This window comes from Protopterus annectens, chromosome 15.part0 (assembly GCF_019279795.1).
Source record: "Protopterus annectens isolate FY-2018-M chromosome 15.part0, PAN1.0, whole genome shotgun sequence".
NCBI classification, from domain to species: domain Eukaryota; kingdom Metazoa; phylum Chordata; order Ceratodontiformes; family Protopteridae; genus Protopterus; species Protopterus annectens.
The window spans coordinates 832,006,122-832,026,009 of record NC_056749.1 but is presented as its reverse complement, the minus strand read 5'-3'; positions in this window follow the sequence as shown (position 1 = coordinate 832,026,009).

Sequence of the window (19,888 nt, the reverse complement as noted above, 5' to 3'; positions counted from 1 at the left end):
GGAGAAGAGGGGAGGACCTAAGAGAGATCCTTGAGGGGCACCAATGCTAAAGGAAGGTGTGTAGATAGGTCATCTTGCCATAGAACAGATTGTTGTGGGCCAGATAAATAGTTATTAAACCAAGCATTGGTTGATGGTGAGAAGGATAGTTCAGTTAATACAGCTATTAGTTTGGAATAGGAGACCATATCAAAAGCTTTTGATAGGTCTAGAAAGATGGCAGATACCAAGTTGTTATTCCTGTGATGGTTTACAGTATTAGTGAAGGATACGAGAGTTGTAGTGGTACTATGCAATGGATGAAACCCATGCTGAGTGTTTGAAAAAGGTTATTTGTTAGTAAGGATTTCATGACCTGGAGACAAATACAGCTTTCGAGTAGCTTAGAAAGAGGAGAAAGAATAGCAATTGGATGATAGTTTGTCAGTTCTGTGGAAGGTCCCCCTTTATGAAGTGGGATTACTTGGGAGATTTTCCACAGTTGAGGAACCTTGTTTTCCAGAATGGGTCTATTTATAAGGATTGACACTGGGAAGGCTATAGATTCAGATGCAGTTTTGAGGTATTCACTGTGCAAGTTATCTATGGCAGGTGTAGTAGGTTTTAGTTTCTGGAGTAGTTTTTTTTATACTGGCTATAGGAAAGTACAGTTGTGTGCAGTTACCATAAATGTAGATGTTCGAGTGCATTCACTGTTGCAGTCATCACATTTCGGTTATCTGCCTGCAGGTAGCCCTCAGATGGCCTGAATACCAGAGTCTTTGGATTTCTGCATTGGATGCTGTCACTTCTTCCTTATCATTAGGTCTTCAGGGGTATAAATCATGCAGCCAATGCCATTACATCAGTTTTTCTTGCCCCAGATGTCAGGTGCCTCCACAGTAGGAAGCAATTAAATGGTATTGTAAAACCGCCATCAAAAAGCAAATACACAAGAAAAAATAGACATACCAACCATAAGGAGAGGTAGAACCAAGAGAAGTCAGGGGGCTTGAGGGAGGGTAACTAGGACTGCAACAGTTAATGCATTCGAACATCTACATTTACGGTAAGTGTACACAACTGTACTATGTTCTTCATGTTTCACTGTTGCAGTCATCACATTTGGGTTGATTCCCAAAGCTACGGAAGGGAAGAGGAAGTTAAAGAGCATTAGGGCCAGCTATTAATCCCTGCAAGACTGCAGTGGCAAATCCAGCTCTGGATTTAGAAAAGATAAGCAAGTGGTAATGCTTGGTGAAGGTATGTACAGAGCACCAGGTAGCGGCTTCTATTATGTAACTGGTAGGGACCTCTCTGAGAAATGCTGCAGAGGTAGATGCAGCGCTGGTGGAATGTGATCTTATCCCCTGTGGGGTAGGTTTTCCATGGTGCTTGTAGCAGAAATTAATGCAATGGGCTATCCATTTGGAATTGGTTTGCTTTGAAATGGCCTTCCCCTCTGCCCATGCAGCAAAGCTAACTAGCAGCTGCTCAGATGTTCTGGTAGGCTTAGTCCTGTCCAATAAGAATCTAAGCAGTCTGTGCATGTCCAAAGAATGCAGTATTCGTTCCCCTTTGTTTTGTGGATTAGGGAAAAAAGTAGGCAAATGAATGGACTGATTTAGGGCCATGGAAGACACCACCTTGGGCATAAAGGAAGGATTAGTCCTGAGGGAAACCCTGTCTGCATGGAAGATAATGAAGGGTTCCAATGGCATTAAGGCCTGTAATTCAGACACTCTTCTTGCTGAAGCGATGGCTAGAAGTAAGGCTGTTTTCCAAGAAAGAAATGTCAACTCTGCTATAGCCACTGGTTCAAAGGGGGGGGGGGAGTGAGCTTTTTCAATACAAAGTTAAGGTCCCAGGCTGGAATGGGAGCTCTCCTGGTGGATCTTAAATTTTTGGCCCCTCTAAGGAATTGCTTTAGCAAGGGGTGAGAGAAGAGGGGTGACTGTATTATAATGTGCTGAAATGGCAGAGGCATGAATTTTAATTGATGAAAAGGATAGGCCCCTGTGAAGCATCTCTGTTAAGTACTGTAGAATCTGAGGTAAGCTGGGCACTGTTGTGCCCATCCCCTGAGCCAGCCTCCAGGAACAGTATCTTTTCCACTTTTCAGCATAGGATTTTCTAGTACTAGGCCTCCTTGCCTCCAGAATGACATACAGTACATGCTTACTGAGGGATGCTAAGGGAGAGCTCAAGGAATCAGCCAGGCTGCAAGGTTCAGGGTTTGAAGCTGAGGGTGCAGAATCTGGATCACCTACTGGGACAGCAGGGAAGGGGTCTGAGGCAGGTGACATGGTTGTAGCAGTGCCATACTGCGCAAGAGGGGGTACCAGTGCTGGTGTGGACAGTCCAGTGCAATCAGTATTGTCCTTGGCTTGTCCTGTTTGATCTTTAGTAGAACCTTCATGAGGAGAGGCAGAGGGGGAAAGGCATAAACTGAGAGACTTTCCCATGTAAATACAGGCATCCACTTTCCAAGCTTGGCTGTGGGGAGTTCTTGTGCAGAAATTTTTCAATTGATAGTTCTGAAGGGAGGCAGACAAGTCTATCTCTGGAGTCCCCCATTTGTTCCTCACAAGGCTGAATATTTTGGCTTCTAGTTTCCATTCGTGTGGGTCCATGGGATTTCTGCTTAAATCAGCTCAAGGCTGTGTTCCACAGAGCCATGGCTAGTCTGCAGAGAGGGTACAAGTGGGTTCCCCCCTGCTTGTTTATGTACCACATAACTGTGGTGTTGTCTGTCCTTGCCAATAGTTGTCCTGGAAGAACACGGTCTTTGAAGGCTGTCAGAGCATTCTATACAGCTAACATTTCTTTTTTATTGATATGCCGGTGCATCTGTCTCGGGTTCCATTTGCCCTGAATGCACTCCCCTGCCATGTGAGCCCCCCATGCATAGTCTGATGTGTCTGTTGTGAGGGTTTGGGTGGCAGGGGGTAGAGTGAAAGGGAGTCCCTTGTTGTGGTAGCAGACCTCTGCCCACCAAAGAACCTCTGTGTTGATACAAGGAATGATAGAAATAATTGTTTCCAGGTCCTGAGAATGTTGACACCATAGACTTTTTAGATACCATTGGAGTTTCCTCATATGCAGTCTTACATATGGAATTAGTAAAATGCAAGAGGCCATGAACCCCAGGGCTTGCAGTATTTTCCTTGCAGATAGCTGGGGTTTTGTGGTCTATAGTGTGAAGTAGGTTGTCAAGTAAACTTGTTTCTCTGGAGAGAGGAATGCCATCTGGGAAGTTGTGTTCAAGCTTGCTCCCAGGAATACAATCTGTTGGCAGGGTACTAGGTGAGATTTCCTTTCGTTGATGGTGTACCGCAGTGAGGTTAGATGTTTCTTTACGAATGCCAGGTGTTGTAATAGCAAGTCCTGGCTTTCTGCCTGAATCAGACAATCGTCCAAGTATGGGTAAATTTGAATATTTATCTGCCTGCAAAATGCAATGACTGGAGCTAGGCACTTTGTGAATACCCTGGGTGCAGTAGCTAAGCCAAAGGAAAGTGCAGAGAACTGATAGCGCATGGAGCCTGCCCTGAAATGTAGGTATTTCCTGCAAGATTCCCTTATTGGGATGTGCAGGTAGGCTTCCTTTAAGTCTAGAGTTGCCAGCCAGGCATCCTTAGCTAGTATGGGAAGAAGCTGTTGCAGAGTTAGCATTTTGAATTTTGGAACTACCAGAAAGGTGTTAAGAATAGAGAGGTCCAGGATAGGACACCAGGAGTTGTCTTTTCTGGGTACCAGAAAAAGTCTTGAATAAAAGCTTTGTCCCTTTTGTTCTGCTGGGACAGGCTAAATAGCCCTGATATTGAGGAGAGAGAGAACCTGCTGTTGGGTCTCCACCCATTGATTTGGGGGTAGGTCTGACGAACCATTTGGTGTTGGTAGGGTGTGGAAGTAGAATCTGTATCCTTGGGAAACTATGTTCAAAGCCCATTTGTCCTGGGTAATGAGTTCCCATTTTTTTTGCATGCAGGGCGAGCTTTCCTCCAAAGGGAGCAGGTAGTAGAGCAGGGCTTGGGAGGGTTAAGGTTAAGTCATTGTGCCATTTTTCCATAGGGAGGTGGCTTACTACTCCCTGATTTGGGAGTGGGAGCCCCCCACTGCTTAGGTTTGTGCAAAGCCTGAGACTGGTCTGCTGTTCCTGGGTTTGGACTGAAGACCAATGCCTAGTGAATCTGGGAGGCTGCACTTATAGGAAATGTTTAACAGTTTGCATAGATTTAGCTTTTTCCTCCATCCTTTTGAGGACTTCTTCTGCTTTGTTACCAAAAAGGTGGTCTTGGTTTAAGGGGGTATTCAGTAATTTAGCTTTTTCATGATCTGGCAAGTTTTGTTCCTTAAGCCAAGCATGCCTTCTAAGTACAGAACCAGTGACAGCAGCCCTGCAAGATGCTTCTAAAGCATCAAAACCACATTGCAAAGTATGTTTACCAACTTGTTCTGCAGAATGCATTAAATCCTGTAATTCTTTGTGTTCAGTACAATCAGGAATCAACATCATTTTCTGTTTAAGTAGCCCCATAAGGGTCTATATTAAAAACTCTAATGTTTACTTACCTGGACACCTAAACGCCGACACGTCTTCATCAAACCACGAAAACATCGATCGTCCTGAAGCGCAAAATCCAAAACATCGATTCATCATGGTTGGCCCTTCTGCGGTATAGCTCCGTAAGGTAAGTGTGCGATAGTTACGGACTTTATGGTTAGGGTGCGGGTTAAGGTAAGTGCATAGATGGTAATGTATGCTAGATTTAATGTAGGGTTAGAAGTAGGGTTTTATTAAGTGTATGTGTGTGGATTATTTAGTTTGTTTGGGTATAGCTTTTTAAGGTAAGTGTGATAGTTATGGACCTTAGGGTTACGGTGCAGGTTAAGATAAGTGCATACTTGGTGGTATATGAAAGATTTAGTGTAGAGTTAGAAGTAGGGTTTAGTTTAGGGTTAGAAGTATGGTTTTGTTTAGTGTATGTATGTATGTGGTTTATTTAGTTTGTTTGTGTAGGTAGTATATAGTGGGCGGTGGGATGGGACAACTATGACATTTCGAGTATTTGAATTTTGCGGTTTAGGGTGTTCGGTGTATTTGCAGTTCACAGAATACATGTCGGTATTTAGATGTTCGGGCAAGTAAACTTTTGAGATTTTGATATAGAACCCCCCCCCCCCCCCATAACATGCTGCTGATACTTTAACATATGAAACTGGCAATTTAAAGCTCTAATGGCTACTGTAGCAGAAGTGTATACCTTCTTACACCATCTGTCCAAGGCTCTAGAATCACTATCAGAAGGGGTAGGATTTTTAGCAGCAGTAGCCTTAATGCCTTTTGGTCCTTGGGAAATGGTCTCTGGATCCTCAGAAAGATTCTTGAAGAGGAACTTGTGAAACTCAGGTAATCTGTAATACCTGTCAGGTTTTCTGGGTGCTGGAAGTAAAGTGTCTGGGGAAAGGCTAGATTCCAAGAAAGCATCATCTACAATATCCAGAACAAGAGGGATAGCTAAAGGCCTGTGTTGACATAGGAGTAAGAATTCCCTAAGCCTCTTTTTGGAGTCAGAGTAATCCTGGCTTTCCCTGCGGAAATGCTACCTAAGAGTGTGCAATGTTTCACCGAAAGAAAAATCCACTGGAGGGAAAGCAGAGGGAATGGAATCCTCTGTATCAGAATCCTCATAAGTAGATAAGGGCAAATTGTAGTAATCAGAAGGAGCAGAAAAATCAGATTCCTGATCAGAAGAATCAGAAAGAAACTCAGTTATATGTCTCTTAGAGGGGCAAGGCTGGCTTCCCCTAATCAAGGTAATGAGGTCTTCAGCCATTCTAAGCATTTGTTTTTTAGGCATATGGGCCTGAACCTGCTGTTTGGATGTCAGTTCTCTAGGTGTGGTGTGAGTTTTTGGCCTGGATGAAAATGATGGCATCGGTTTAATATGAATGTCTGTAGGCCTGAATACACCCTCAGAAGCTGGTGCCTGCACAGCGGCTCCGGACCCATCCAAGGTAGAGACATCCGCAGGTTCCATAGTTGAAGAAGAATCTCGCAGCATACCAGACACCAAATGAGTCTCAGTAGAGGCCTGCGAATCAGAAGTAGCGGGTATCAGGGGCTGTGAAAGTGCCTCACTGAGTACCGGTGGACTGGAGACTAGCTTAATGGAAGCATTGTCAGCAGTTTTGTACCTATGCGGTCTGTCTCTGTTTTTATCCTTACATTTTTTCAGAAGATCGGTAGTCCGATAGCTTGAAAAAGCCATTTTTGAGTACACAGAATGAGTACAAAAGTAATTAGCTGCAACAATAGCCCGATGACGAATAGTTTGGGCTTGAACAAGGCACAAAACTGACAATGAGGGACATCGTGGTCTGGGCTTAAACACGGGATGCAGTAAGAATGAAAATCTCTATGAAGTATTTGCTTTCCACATGTAAGACGATTGTTAACTTTTACTAACATCAGTTAGAGCAAGAAAAAGGACCCCCAATGGGTTACTTATCTTTTTTGAAGACTTCAGGTCTGAAACTCGAAAACGAAAATTTCAGAAGTCGGCCGACTGGCACTTGCAAACTGCTTCTGCTTCAGGCACCGCACAGCAAGAAAGACTGATGTAATGGTGTCGGCTGCATGTTTTATACCCCTGACGACCTGACATCAAGGAAGAAGCGATAGCATCTGATGCAGAAATCTGAAGACTCTGGTATTCAGGCCAGCTGAGGGCTACCTGCAGGCAGATAACCCAAATGTGATGACTGCAACAGTGAAACACGAAGAACATCTGGGGAGAAAGAAAATGAGGCATTGCTAGTTGTTGACTTGGCTGGTTTGGTATCAGGAGTAGGGGTTTGCTGCTTGGAAAGGGCAATTATAGATTCAGTAAAATGTTTTTTAAAAATGGTATGCTATTGGAACTGTTGTGGATGTTTGGGGTTGGTGTAGTAGATTTTCCTGGGTGAATGATTGAGTTTATAGCAGGCCAGAGTTTTTAATGTTTTTTTTTTATATGCGTTTTCAATGTTATGCTAGAAATTTATTTTATCCTGCTTTATTTGTTTTTTTGCCTTTTTTCTAAGTTCCTGATACTTTTGTTTAGAAACTATTGTGTTAGTCTTATGCCATAGTTCCCAGGCTTTATCTCCAGTTTTCAGAAGAGCCCTAGTGTCTCTATTTAGCCAGGGGGCATAGTTTGATTTTACTCTGATGGTTCTAACAGGGGCATGTGCATTTAATATATCTAAAAAGGATTTATTAAAGTGGCTCACTGCATCATCTAGGTCAAGGTATTTGAGTGGAGTCCAATTGCACCTTTGTAGGTCAGCTAGGAAGTTGAGATTAAAATTATGTTTTTTCTAAGTTGTTTAAACGTATTAGGTATTAATGGGATTATGTATTATCATATAAGAAATGTGGGTAGGTGGTCGCTCAGACCATCAGGAAGGCACCCTGATTGGAATGAGTGAGAGGAGTTATTTAGTAATATCCATTCCCAGGTGGATTGCTTTTTACTAGCTTTATCGATTCGGGTAGGTTCTTGAATAGTTTGTGTGAAACCATGCAAGTTTATGTGATGGATGGGGTGATCTGTATCACATGCAAACCAGTCTAAATTAAAGTCACCCATTAGGAATGTCTCCTGACTATGGGTACTACATGCCCAGTGCAATAGATGTTTGATACTTGGGGCATTATTTCCAGGCAGGATACAGTAGCCAATTATATTAAGTGTTTTTCTTGAATTTATAGTTAGTGTGGTATAGATGATTTCTCCACTGGTGAGTTGTGTGGTTTTGCAGTCATGGAAAGTTAAAGTGAGATGGTTTTTAAAGAGGATAGCAACTCCACCTCCTCTTTTGTTGAGTCTATCCACCCGTAGTATGGAGTAACCTGGGGGTAGCATTTCATCATCTTTTATACCTGTGTTTAGCCATGTTTCAGTGATTATTACTATGTCTGGGGAGTATGTGACTAGAGTGACATGGAGGCTGTCTAATTTGTTGGCTATACTTCTAATATTAATGTTCATTAGCAAAAGGTCTGATTTTTTTATGCTTAAGATTGGATGTGTAGGAGTGTTGAGACTAGAGTGACTAGGAGGGTTGTTGTTATCTGTGAGTGGTCCTGGATTTGAGTGGATGTCACCACTAAGCAGTAGCCTAGAGGCAATGTTGGTAAGTAATTTCAGTTGTTTGATAACCTCATTGTTGAAGATGGTTTTAGTGACTATCTTTAGTAGGTATTATTTTAAGTGGATGGTGAGATATGTACATGGAGTAGTATGGGTTTGTGGTGTGATAAAAAAGTGGGTCTCTGGAATGTGTTGTGGTGATAAGTAGTGAGGTGAAACAGTAATATGAGTGCAGTAAGAAGTGATAGGTGAAGCACAAGCATGCTATAGGTCTAGGAGGAGGAACCAGGATAACAGGAAGTGCATGTAATTGGATGGATAGAGTGATGGAGTGTCAGCCTAGTGAATAAGAGTAGAAGCACTAGATGTGGGAGGGATATGGAGGCAGGCTAGGGGAGCGGAGTGAGCCTAACAAGTGAACAGAGCAGGCAGAGCAAGCCCCAGCAGGAGCCAGGAGGGAGTCTAAAAAAAAAAACAATCATGAGCCAGGAAGTGGAAGTAAGACAATACACTATGTCAGAGCTTTTAATCTTACAGAAAGCAAATGTTAACAGCAAGCTGTTTAAGGATGAGTAGAACTAGGGGAATTGGGACTGAACTAAAGTTTTGTTTTGGAATAGTTTTGATCTTAGACTCTGGAGCGCCCCTGTTTGCATACAGAGGGAATAGGAATCCTATACAATTAGCAGAGTATGTTGGCGACTAGTGGCTGACTTGATTAAAGCTCTCCAAGTTGGAAGCTGAGTGGAGCTCATGCTGCTGTGCTCACCTCACAATGATAGTCACAAAGTAGGGAATAATTGTTAAAACAATTTAATGACATTCACCTAATGATTAATTGTATAGGAAGGCTTCCATATAAAAATAAGTTGATATTTCTCAGGGCTGATTTGCACTTTTGCTGAAACTTTGCTTGAGAACCGGAGGTGGGGGGATGATTCCAAGGCTTGTGGATGGCTTGAGCAAACTGCAAAAAAGAAAAGAATAGACAGAGTCTGAACATAAAGTGAATATTACAGCTCTTGGAGAAATGGAGTCAAACTGTGAGACAGTAGAGGATATTAGTCAGTGTGTGATGGAAGGATTATCAGAACACAGAGAGTGGGTACAGTAAGTAAGTACAGAGTGTGACAACTTCTTATACGTGGTCTTCAGGGACAGACATCTACATGTATAATGATTGTCAGCATTCTATAAGGGACATTCACCACCCCTCCCCCCAAAATGACCACTTTTTTTGGAGAGGTTAAGGCAGACAGTGTTAAACCTGGAGTTGAACTCAGGGGCAATCCTGATGAGGGACAGGTTTGCAAAACACATAAGCCACAATCCATCCTCTGCAAAAATAAAACCCATGTCAACAATGTTGTCACTGTGGTGTATATTTACTGGGTGCAACACAGAAAGATGTCTCACACATGGATCTAGTAGAACACCTTAAAGGGAAGTCTGCACTGTCAAATCCTAATGGGTTTGCATCCCAGATAATAGTTCTGTATGGTCTACAAAATGTGGGAAATCACTGTGCCAAATACAATGTACTTAACTAAAGTATCCATGGCTGATGTATGTATCGGCTATACAGATAACAACACTTATAAACACCATACTAATATTAGTGGATTCCCAACACACGCCTGTGTATTGCATGCATCTGCCACATATAATAACAATGGACATTATCTGAAGCATCTGCAATTGATGTGTGAATTAAGAAGTGATCTATGAAAATGAATGGTACAGCAATATGTGAGACTGATGGTAATGCATCAACTATGCCTATGTGCACAGGAATTATAGCAGTGCAAAGTCAAGTGTCAAAGATTGAGGAAGCTGTCACTGCATTATTGTGCACATACCACACAATGCATGAAACACACTATATAAGTACATGTCAAACCTCAACACTTGCCACATGATCACTGTCCCCCTGACATTGCAGTGAAAATGTTATATTGCCATGACATTCTAACATGCATCTATATGTATTCATGCAAACTATCAAATGGTAATATTGATGTGATGTAGTGGTACATCCACAGTACAGTCACACACTATACCTAGGATATACATAGGTCTTCAAGCTGTACATCACCTCCAAATATAACATTTGCTATGAATCACAGGGGGCACAGTGGAAATGTTAACAACACAGCTGTACAATTATATCTATTTCACATCATCGTGTCAGTTGTACATCATATTCCTATATGTTTAGCAGTGGAATTGTTTGGGTGAGGGCCCTGATACCATGTATGGATGCATTACAGCTTAGGTGGATGTGGTTCATGCAGAACAGTTAATGACACAAATGCTGACAGTCACAAAATGCTGCTAGGGAACACCTGAATAATCCTTGTGAACAGCAACATAGGAGAGGACACAATGAATTCACTGAGGTTGTAAGTGAATCTCAAAATGTCATATGTTTGTATATGTAACAGCATTACAACATGTTGATGAACCTAAAACTATTTACCTATGCAAATGACGTAATATTGCTGTATGTCAGGTAGCATTAACAGATGATAGGTATATACATGCACACCTGTGCCATACTGCAGCTGTCACTGTGATGTTTGAATGAGAAATGTATAGAATGTTGATATACTCCACTACAAGAACACATGCCTTAGTAAGGTAACAATATACATAGCATCATTCCATGTTCACATCTTCAGAAGGCATATTACTACTGCTGTTATGGAAGAAACATGTATCCAAATGGCAACAATGGGCATCAGTACAGAAGCTCAAATCCCAGACTGAAATATACTGTTCTAGGAGCACAGTACATCCACACCTTAACATAGCACATATGGGTGACAATAACATCAACTTGTGCAATGTGCATATGGTCATAGGACATTATAGGCTAAAGACCAAGAGCCCATACAAGCCTACTCATTATTATCCCATTCAAACCCAAATTGCTATATCTAGGTGGGGGAATAGAGTAGGGATATGTGCATGTGTGTTTGATTTTAATACAGACTACCTCTATCCATATGTGATTTGCCCACCACCCCATGACAGAATTAGCAGTCACACATCCAGTGGTCTGGAGATGGCTTGCAGAGGGTAATAGAGTGGTTCTTCTTCATGAGGTGTGTATGCAGCTGAGAAATGATGACATCCTCAGTGCTATGTGGACAGAGGGAAAAGGGATACTGGACTCAGGGGCTATGTACACAGTTCTCCTTAGCAGAGTCAAATGAAAACAGATTCAAAACATCGTACATTGACCATAATGTACCACTAATCCACACACACAGCAGTTGGCTGAAGTGAGATTCTAACAGTATACAAGATAGATTCTATAGAATGTAAGACTAGCACCACCACAGAAGCCTAACTTGTACTCTCTCAGGATGCACTTTAAAGAGGATGACATCATCCATGTATGCAGAGAAGAAGATGTTGGGAAGTGTGTATGACATAGCTGTGGACTGGCATCCTGCTGTAAAATTGTCTTCAGACTGAAACTTGAAGGGAGATACTTTCACAGGTTGACTTTTATGAGATTAGAACCCCTCACTATCTAGTCACACAAGCTATAGAATAGTATTTAAGACTAGTGCCAACTACAGAAGTCAGACTTCAGAGGTGTCAGAGTGCATTTTATAGAGGATGACATCATCAGTATATGCTGAGAAGAAGATGTTAGGCATGTCTGACATGGCTGTGAACTCACATCCCAGTTTAAAATTGTCTCTGACTGATAATCGAAGGAAAACAGCAGCATGTAACCTTAAGTTGACATGTGTCTGCACACACACACAAGCACTAGTTAACTGATATGAGATTAGAACTCCTACCTATCTAGTTACATAGTCTAGAGTACACAATATGTAACCCTAATGCTACTGCAAAAGTCTGACTTCAACAGTATCAGAGTGCATTTTATAGAAGATAACATTATCAGTGTATGCTGAGAACAGAATGCTGGTATGGCTGTTTGAAATTACTGTGAAGTCATATAACAGTAAACACCTGAATTATACTTGAGTAAGGGCAGTAAAAGCTGGCCTCATGCACATCTGACTAGACACACACCCACTCAGTCATAGATAGAAGTTGACTGTTGAGAACCCCTCTATCAAGTTGCACAAGCTAGAATGTATAGTACTTAACACTTGTAACACCAGATTAGTCTAACTTTAACACTGTCAGAGTGCACTTTATGGAGGATGATATCATCATAGTGTTGCAAGTAACATATACTGTTATGAGACATGGGTGCAAAGACATGATTTGTGATATGATTGGGTGAGTGCAATCTGCAAAATTAATTATAAATACATGCTGGCAACAAAGGTTAAATAAGCTGTCATGAATATATCTTGTAGAACTGAGACAGACGTGTACCTGTTTTTCAGGATGTTGTGTAGATGAGACACAAGCACCAACATGCACACACACACACACACACACACACACACACACACACACACACACACACACACACACACATATACACACACACAGACACACACACACACACACACACACACACACACACACACACACACACACACACACACACACACACACACACACACACACACACACACAGTCTTGGGAAACACTAGTAGTGTAGAGATGGATTTGTGTGTCTTCATATTCTGATGAAGGGATGTCCACATAAATATAAGTTACTGACAATATCAGTGGGATACAATCATGTGTGACCAATGTCCACTGTCACTATAAACCCATACCACATACAACAATGGAGTTAGGCTACATAATTCTGGAGTCTGTTTGCAGTGGTCCAAGTCCTAATATATTGTTTGTAAGTGGAATGCTATAGGATGCACATGAATATCAGAAATTATACAATGATAATTTATTAATATTCAGAAATGTGCACGTTGATTGGTCAGCCCAACCATCATGTTCATTGAAAATCGAGCATATACCAGTAGAAAAAAGTTTGGTCATTGAAGTACCATTTAGTGGCCAGACTTTCTTCTATTAGTATATGCTACAGATTCATACATTTTAACTGTCCAGATTATGACAGAATGTCCAGATTTTTCCCCTCTTATTTTTGGTCTGCTCCTCATAAAATGTGTTTTTTTTTTGACAAATCACTGAGGAGTGATGTCACTAAATAGTGACATGAATTTCAGTTTCAGACTCAATATCCTTCAGACAGTGCATGCTAACACAAATCTTGTTATTCTAGCTCCTTTCTAAGTTTATAAGAGCAACATTTATAATCAGTCCCTATTTTGGGACCTTTGTCCCCCATTATTTAAGCATTTGTCCACATTCTTGAGCTAAGAGTTTGAGAGGTATGTATGAAGAACAAGGCAAATACAAGAACAAATCAGGTAAATTCTGAAAAACTAAAGAAATGCACCTGAGTTTTCTTTTATATCTGTCCTGTCTCTCTTGTACCTCTAAACTGTCTGGAATTTATAGTTAAAAAAAATATAAAGGAGATTTTCCTTTCTCTGTTGCTTGTTTTCAATAGCACTGATGTAGTGTGCAAGCATGGGAAGTCCCATTCACATGTGCAGTACATCAACAAACATGGAAGAATGATGCAAAGGAACACTACAGTACTGTTGTACAAAGACATTTCCCCAGATTTACGAAGCCCTTTATAGCATGCAGGATTAGTTTAAGAGCTATTTTCGGCAATATGGCAGACGTGTGATCCAGGAGCAAGTTCCCGCGATGTGCACATGAGCTCTTAGGCTATTCCTGCACGGACCAAGCTCCTGTATGCAAATTACACTAATTTGCAGGTGAAAACCATGCAAATAAGAGTAATATGTGATCCAGGAAGCTGGCAGCTGTCGGTGCAGGACGAGTGTAGTATGCAGAAATGTACTCGGTTAGTAACCGAGTACAGTTCTGCAATCTACAAAACAAAGCCATGACAGCTCCAAATAAAGGCTGCATATCATTCAGGAAGCATGCCAATGCCCAAGTAGAAGGCCATTGGTATTGCAAACTGTTAAAAAAAATAAACAACTTATAATTTTCTTTTCGCAGATCTCACCTGGTTAAGCATAGGGCAGCAACATGCCAATGGGATCGGGGGAAAATAATAAAATAAACCTAAAATAAACATGCTAACTAAAATCAGTATTCTGCCATGCAAGTCAATGGCAGACAGAAGACAAACTGGCCAGTGAGTAATGGTTGCTAAGGGGGGAGGCTCAGTGTGGGACATGTAACTATGCATTAGCAGGCAATCCTATGCAAATGAAGGGAAGGTTAGTGAATCCCAGATTTCCCCAGGGTGTGAGGCAGGTCCCAAGAGTGTAAGAGTATAAATAGCTGGGTGCAAGACTAGGATATACGTGACATAATGGGGGGTGTCAGGCATAGTGTAAGTGGATTGAAGACCTGTGGTTCGGGATTGGTCCTAGATTAGCACAGCTAAGCTAGGGGTGTGTCTAAACCTGCCTAGCACTCTTTACAAAGTGTAAGCAGGTGTGTGTGCCACGCACCAGTTTACAGGAAGAAAAAGGAAGTTAAACCAGGAAAAAGCAGCTCTGTGTACATTTCAGTACTATATTTGCGCGGTGCACATATGGGCCTAAACAGGGAAGCAATGGAAAAGGAAAACAGGAGTAGGAAGGTAATCAAGGAGAACTAGCTGAGCTGCCAGTTGAAATGTATTGGAATCAGCAAATCACACAGGAAGCAGACCGGCCCAGCCAAGGACACCACTATAAACCAAGAAAACACCTACCCCTCCTGGTTTATCCACACTCTACCCCACTGGTGTATACAAGCGTGGACATTTTAAAACCAAACCTACAAAATGAGAAGGGCTGCAGCAGGCAACATAGAACAACATGTGCAAGAGGCTGAGGGTGGTAAGGATGTCAATGCTGCTGAACATTCCACAGTGAGGCGACAGAGAAGAGTGTACAGACCAAGGGTAACCTACCAAGGGCTACATGAGCTGGAGATAGTGGAGTGCTATAGGGTGGACAGAGACCTCCTACAGCAAATTGTTGAGCTGTGCAGGCCACACCTGACACACCACACTGGCCAAGGGGAACCCATCCCAGTGGATACCAAGGTATGTGTAGGCCTAGGTATACTAGCCACAGGTACCTCCCAAACTACAACGGGGATAACATGGGCATCTCACAGGCATCAGCATCCAGAGTATTCCACCAGTTCCTGGATGCCATGTCAGCACATGCCAGTGAGCACATATATTTCCTCAACACACGTGAGGTGTGGACCCGCAATATGCGTCTCTTCCACCAAATAGCTAACTACCCTGGGGTAGTGGGTGCTTAGACAGCATGCACTTATGCATCAAAGCACCACCTGGTGAGCAGGGTAGGGCCTACATCAACCACAGGGGCATCCCCTCCATCAACTGCCAGGTCGTATGTGATGCTCAGGGCATTATATTGAATGCGTGTGCTGGCTGCCGTGGAAGCTAAGACTATTTATACATATGGCAACTGATGCAGCTGTACCACAGATTTGTCGATGTGGACATCCCCTACTGTCACCTAGTGGGGGATGATGGGTATCCACTGGAGCCGTGGCTGATGACATCTATCAGAAATGCACACATACCTAAACAACAATGCCATAATGATGCACACGCACAGGCCTGGCATATAATAGAGCATGTGTTTTGGATTGCTCAGGTCATGGTTCCAGTGTCTGGACACATCTGGTGGAGCTCTGCAGTATTCACCAGCTACATGTACCCAAATAGTAATTGTTTGTGCTATGCTATACAATATGATCCTGCGGAAACAGCTACAGCAGGAACAGCATGGGGCAGGGCCACACAGCCCCCCACCAATGCCAAGGCCTGTGCAGGTTCAGAGTCACTCAGAGGAACAACCTGAGCCTGCCCCAGAATGCAGAATGGGGCATGCCCAGTATGCCGTAGCCATGGCAAAGAGGCAACGCATAGCATATGCACTGACACAGTAGGGCCCCAGGGAATGACACCTCTCTCTGACTCGCACAGACAGTAAAAGTGATACCAAACATGACACTACCTGTGCCCAACCATGTATAGGGAGTGTACTATGTGCAAGTGACATAGGCAGCCCTCCAGCACAATGCTCAAGTCTGGCACACCCTCAAGGTAAGTCAATACACCTACCAATTGCCAAATTGAGTAGAATGTGTTTTTACCTGTAGCTATGGTATGGATGTGCACATGCAAGGGAATTGAGTGGCTGGATGTCAAGGCAGCAGAAATTAGACACCCATAGTGGCAGCATGAGATCTGTAACACATACTGGAGTCACCATAGTAGCCAGTACTACACAGGATGACAAAACCCACTGCAGGAAAATGGTCTGAGTGACAGGGGTGTCCATAAGAGCCACACATGCCAGTCAGGAAGGTTCACATACCCAACAACAGTCTAAGCCAGCAGGACAGGTGAAGACAAACACAAACACATGCTGTACTATGGCCTCTGAATGTGCCCTATGGTTAACATTGCCCCCAGGCCTACACAGACAGACCACAGCAGGCCAGGCAGTCGGATGCAAGTTGTGAAGGCTAGGAAGTCAGACACTAATATGTAGGTAAACAAAGCTAGGATCTGTACTACATTGGTAAGCCCTAGCCAGCAGGATAGGTAAGACTACAGACTGAAATGGAGTACTTGACATATCAGTACAGTCCTAGCAAATGTGTACAAGTGTCAGGTGTGCCCCCCATCCAATGTACACATAGATTAACAGTCAGGTGGGCCCCCCACACTCCTGTGTAGAACAGTAGAAACAGTCAGGTGCCCCCCACTATGCAGAAATGTAGCAACAGTCAATAACAAATGACAGATGGATACCCTGCAGACACAGCATGCTACCTGTCAGTGTACAACAAAAGGTCACCACTGCAGTACAAACAACCTGGATGTGATCCACACATGCAACACAGATGGCCATACTGGGCATGCTCACACACTTAGAGGAATGAAGGCAGTGTCAGTCAAAAACATACTGAGAGGTCATACTGGGCATGCTCACACACTTCAACACATGAAGGCCATGTCTGCAAACACCAGTGGACCAGACATATCTAGAAGTTGCAGTTCTCAGTGCAGACACATGTCAGTATAAACCACTCCTGCCTTGCACACACAGTGGATAGGAATACAGACAAATATGTAAGGACAACACATTATAATAAGCCACAGGTACACGGGCATAGATGTGTGGAAGAGGGTGACTGTAACAAGGAGCCATGCAGGTCTGTCCCAACTAACACACAGCCAAATGGGCCCCCAACACATGAGGTGCGGATGTAACCCACTGTGGAAACTAGCCACCAGTACCTGTCAGCATGACAGACTATGTGGTGTACGTGTCAGCTGTGCAACAAGACTGTACAAAGAAGCAGCCATCTAGTAGCTGTATACACGCACCTGTGACATATGACCCTATGTGTACCCGCATGTGGCATGTCAACCTTTACATGAATGGGGTATGGCCCATGCACACACTGCCCTCCCCATAGCAGTAGTATGACAAGCCTGCTGAGGTCATCCAATGTGAATTACACCTTTGGGAGAGCTATAGCTCAGTAATATGCATGGCGCATCCCATAACTGTGTACTGCTGTAGTGACAGAGTAGTTAGGTAATAGTGCTAACCCCAGACCTGTCAATTGTGTGAGTGTGTGTTTGTGTGCGTGCCTGTCTGCCTCTGACTGTGTAGAGTGAAATGCTTGTTAGGCTACCCACACTCTGTGCAATACATATATTCAACTTTGGCAAGGCTGCTGATGTCACTCACCTAGAAGTACACCTCTGGGAACATGATATTCCAGTAATTGCCGTTGCACATCCTGTAACTGCGTACTGCTGTAGTGTGATAAACTAGTTAGGTAGGTGTTTGAACCCCAGCCCTGGCAATTGTGTGTGAGTCTGTGTGTGTCTGACTGGGTAGACAGCAATGCTTTTTAGGCTACTCACACTCCATACAATACAAATACTCTACTTTAGCAAGGCTGCTGATGTCATCCACCTAGAAGTACACCTCTGGAAACATGATAGCACAATAATTGCCGTAGCATGTCCTGTAACTGTGTACTTCTGTAGTGTGATAAACTAGTTAGATAGGTATTCGAACACCAGCCCTGGCAACTGTGTGAGTCTGTGTGTGTCTGACTGGGTAGAGAGCAATGCATTTTAGGCTTCTCACACTCCATACAATATAAATACTCTACTTTGGCAAGGCTGCTGATGTCACTCACCTAGAAGTACACCTCTGGGAAAATGATAGCCCAGTAATCGCCGTAGTGCGTTCTGTAACTGCATACTGCTTTAGTGTGATTTAGAATGGTGGTAGTGTTCCATCTCCCTCCATGCCAATTCCAGATGTGATGTGTGTGTTTCAGTGTCTGTGTATGGAGCAATGCATTATAGGCTACTCACTCGCAGTACATTACAAATGCTCTACTTTGGTAGTCCTGCTGATGTCATTAATTGTGAAATACACCTTTGGGGAAGATGTACATCAGTAATGTCCATGGCGCGTAATATAACTGCATAGTGCTGTAGTGTAGGAAGCTAGTTAGGTAGGGGTTCTACTCCCAGACATGACAGGTTTGTGTGTGTGTGTGTGTGTGTGTTTGTAACTCATATCCTGTGTAAAGGTGGTTGTGGGCAATGTGGAGGGGATTTGTTAATTTCATTTATGGTGGCCCTACTATATATCACAATGTCAACCATACAGGGATAACAGATGTAAATGGCTGTGAGGCTGGGGTGCAAAGCCATACCCATACATGTGACATCAAGGCCTGCCAAACACAGTTAGCAACCCCACTGTGCCTTCACATGTGACTCACAATGGACATACCATGCCTGACAACATGGCCTGTATGGACAGATGACACTGACATCAGGAAATGCTGTTAGCATGCTTTCAATGTAGGTGTAGGGCAAATCTGCTGACCAGTACCACTCCCTGCCACATGTGGGCAAGACTGGCACATCTGATGATAAGCTGTGTTCACAGCATGGGCCAGACACCCCAGGTACAGCTCCACATGTCACTGTACATGCATGTGGGAGGTATGCACATCCTAGAGACCATCCAAGTCATGGACTAGGGAACACATACATGGCAAGTGATGCACAGCATTGGCCGCACACAATAGTCACCAGGGGTGGCTCGTGCTATCGGACTGCAGCCCTCCCACCTAGAAACAAATGAAATAAAAATTATGAAACATAAAATTAAAAAAAAAATGTTTTACGAGTACCAGACTTCTGCACATGCTCAGACACACTCAGACTGCCCCACAGATTCCCAGGAATCTGTGCAAACTCTGACTACCTGAGTCATCAGTCCAAATACAAGGAAGGTATTTTCTGCCCTGCAGATGCCCAGGAATCTGTGCAGTAGATAACTGCACAGAACAGAGGAGCTCTGGACTGCTTGATCCACAGACAGGACCAATAAAAGCTCTCACAGAGAGTGCAGGACCAATCAGGAGACTGGTAAGTTGAGTTTGAAGCATTGAAGTCGAGCACAGGTTTCCAGACAATGGTGGAGTGGCTTGCATGGAAGCATTGAAGTTGGTTGAGCGCGTTTCAGACAATGGAGTTTTGCTGCTTCAATCAGGAGAGAGGTAAGGGTGTTTTTTTCTTCTTCATTCAGGAGGTGTGTGTGTGTGTGTGTGTGTGTGTGTGTGTGTGTGTGTGTGTGTGTGTGTGTGTGTGTGTGTGTGTGTGAAATGCCCCTGTTAACACATAGTGGTGGGTAGAGATACTCAGCATTGAACCCTGTACCTTGGATGCA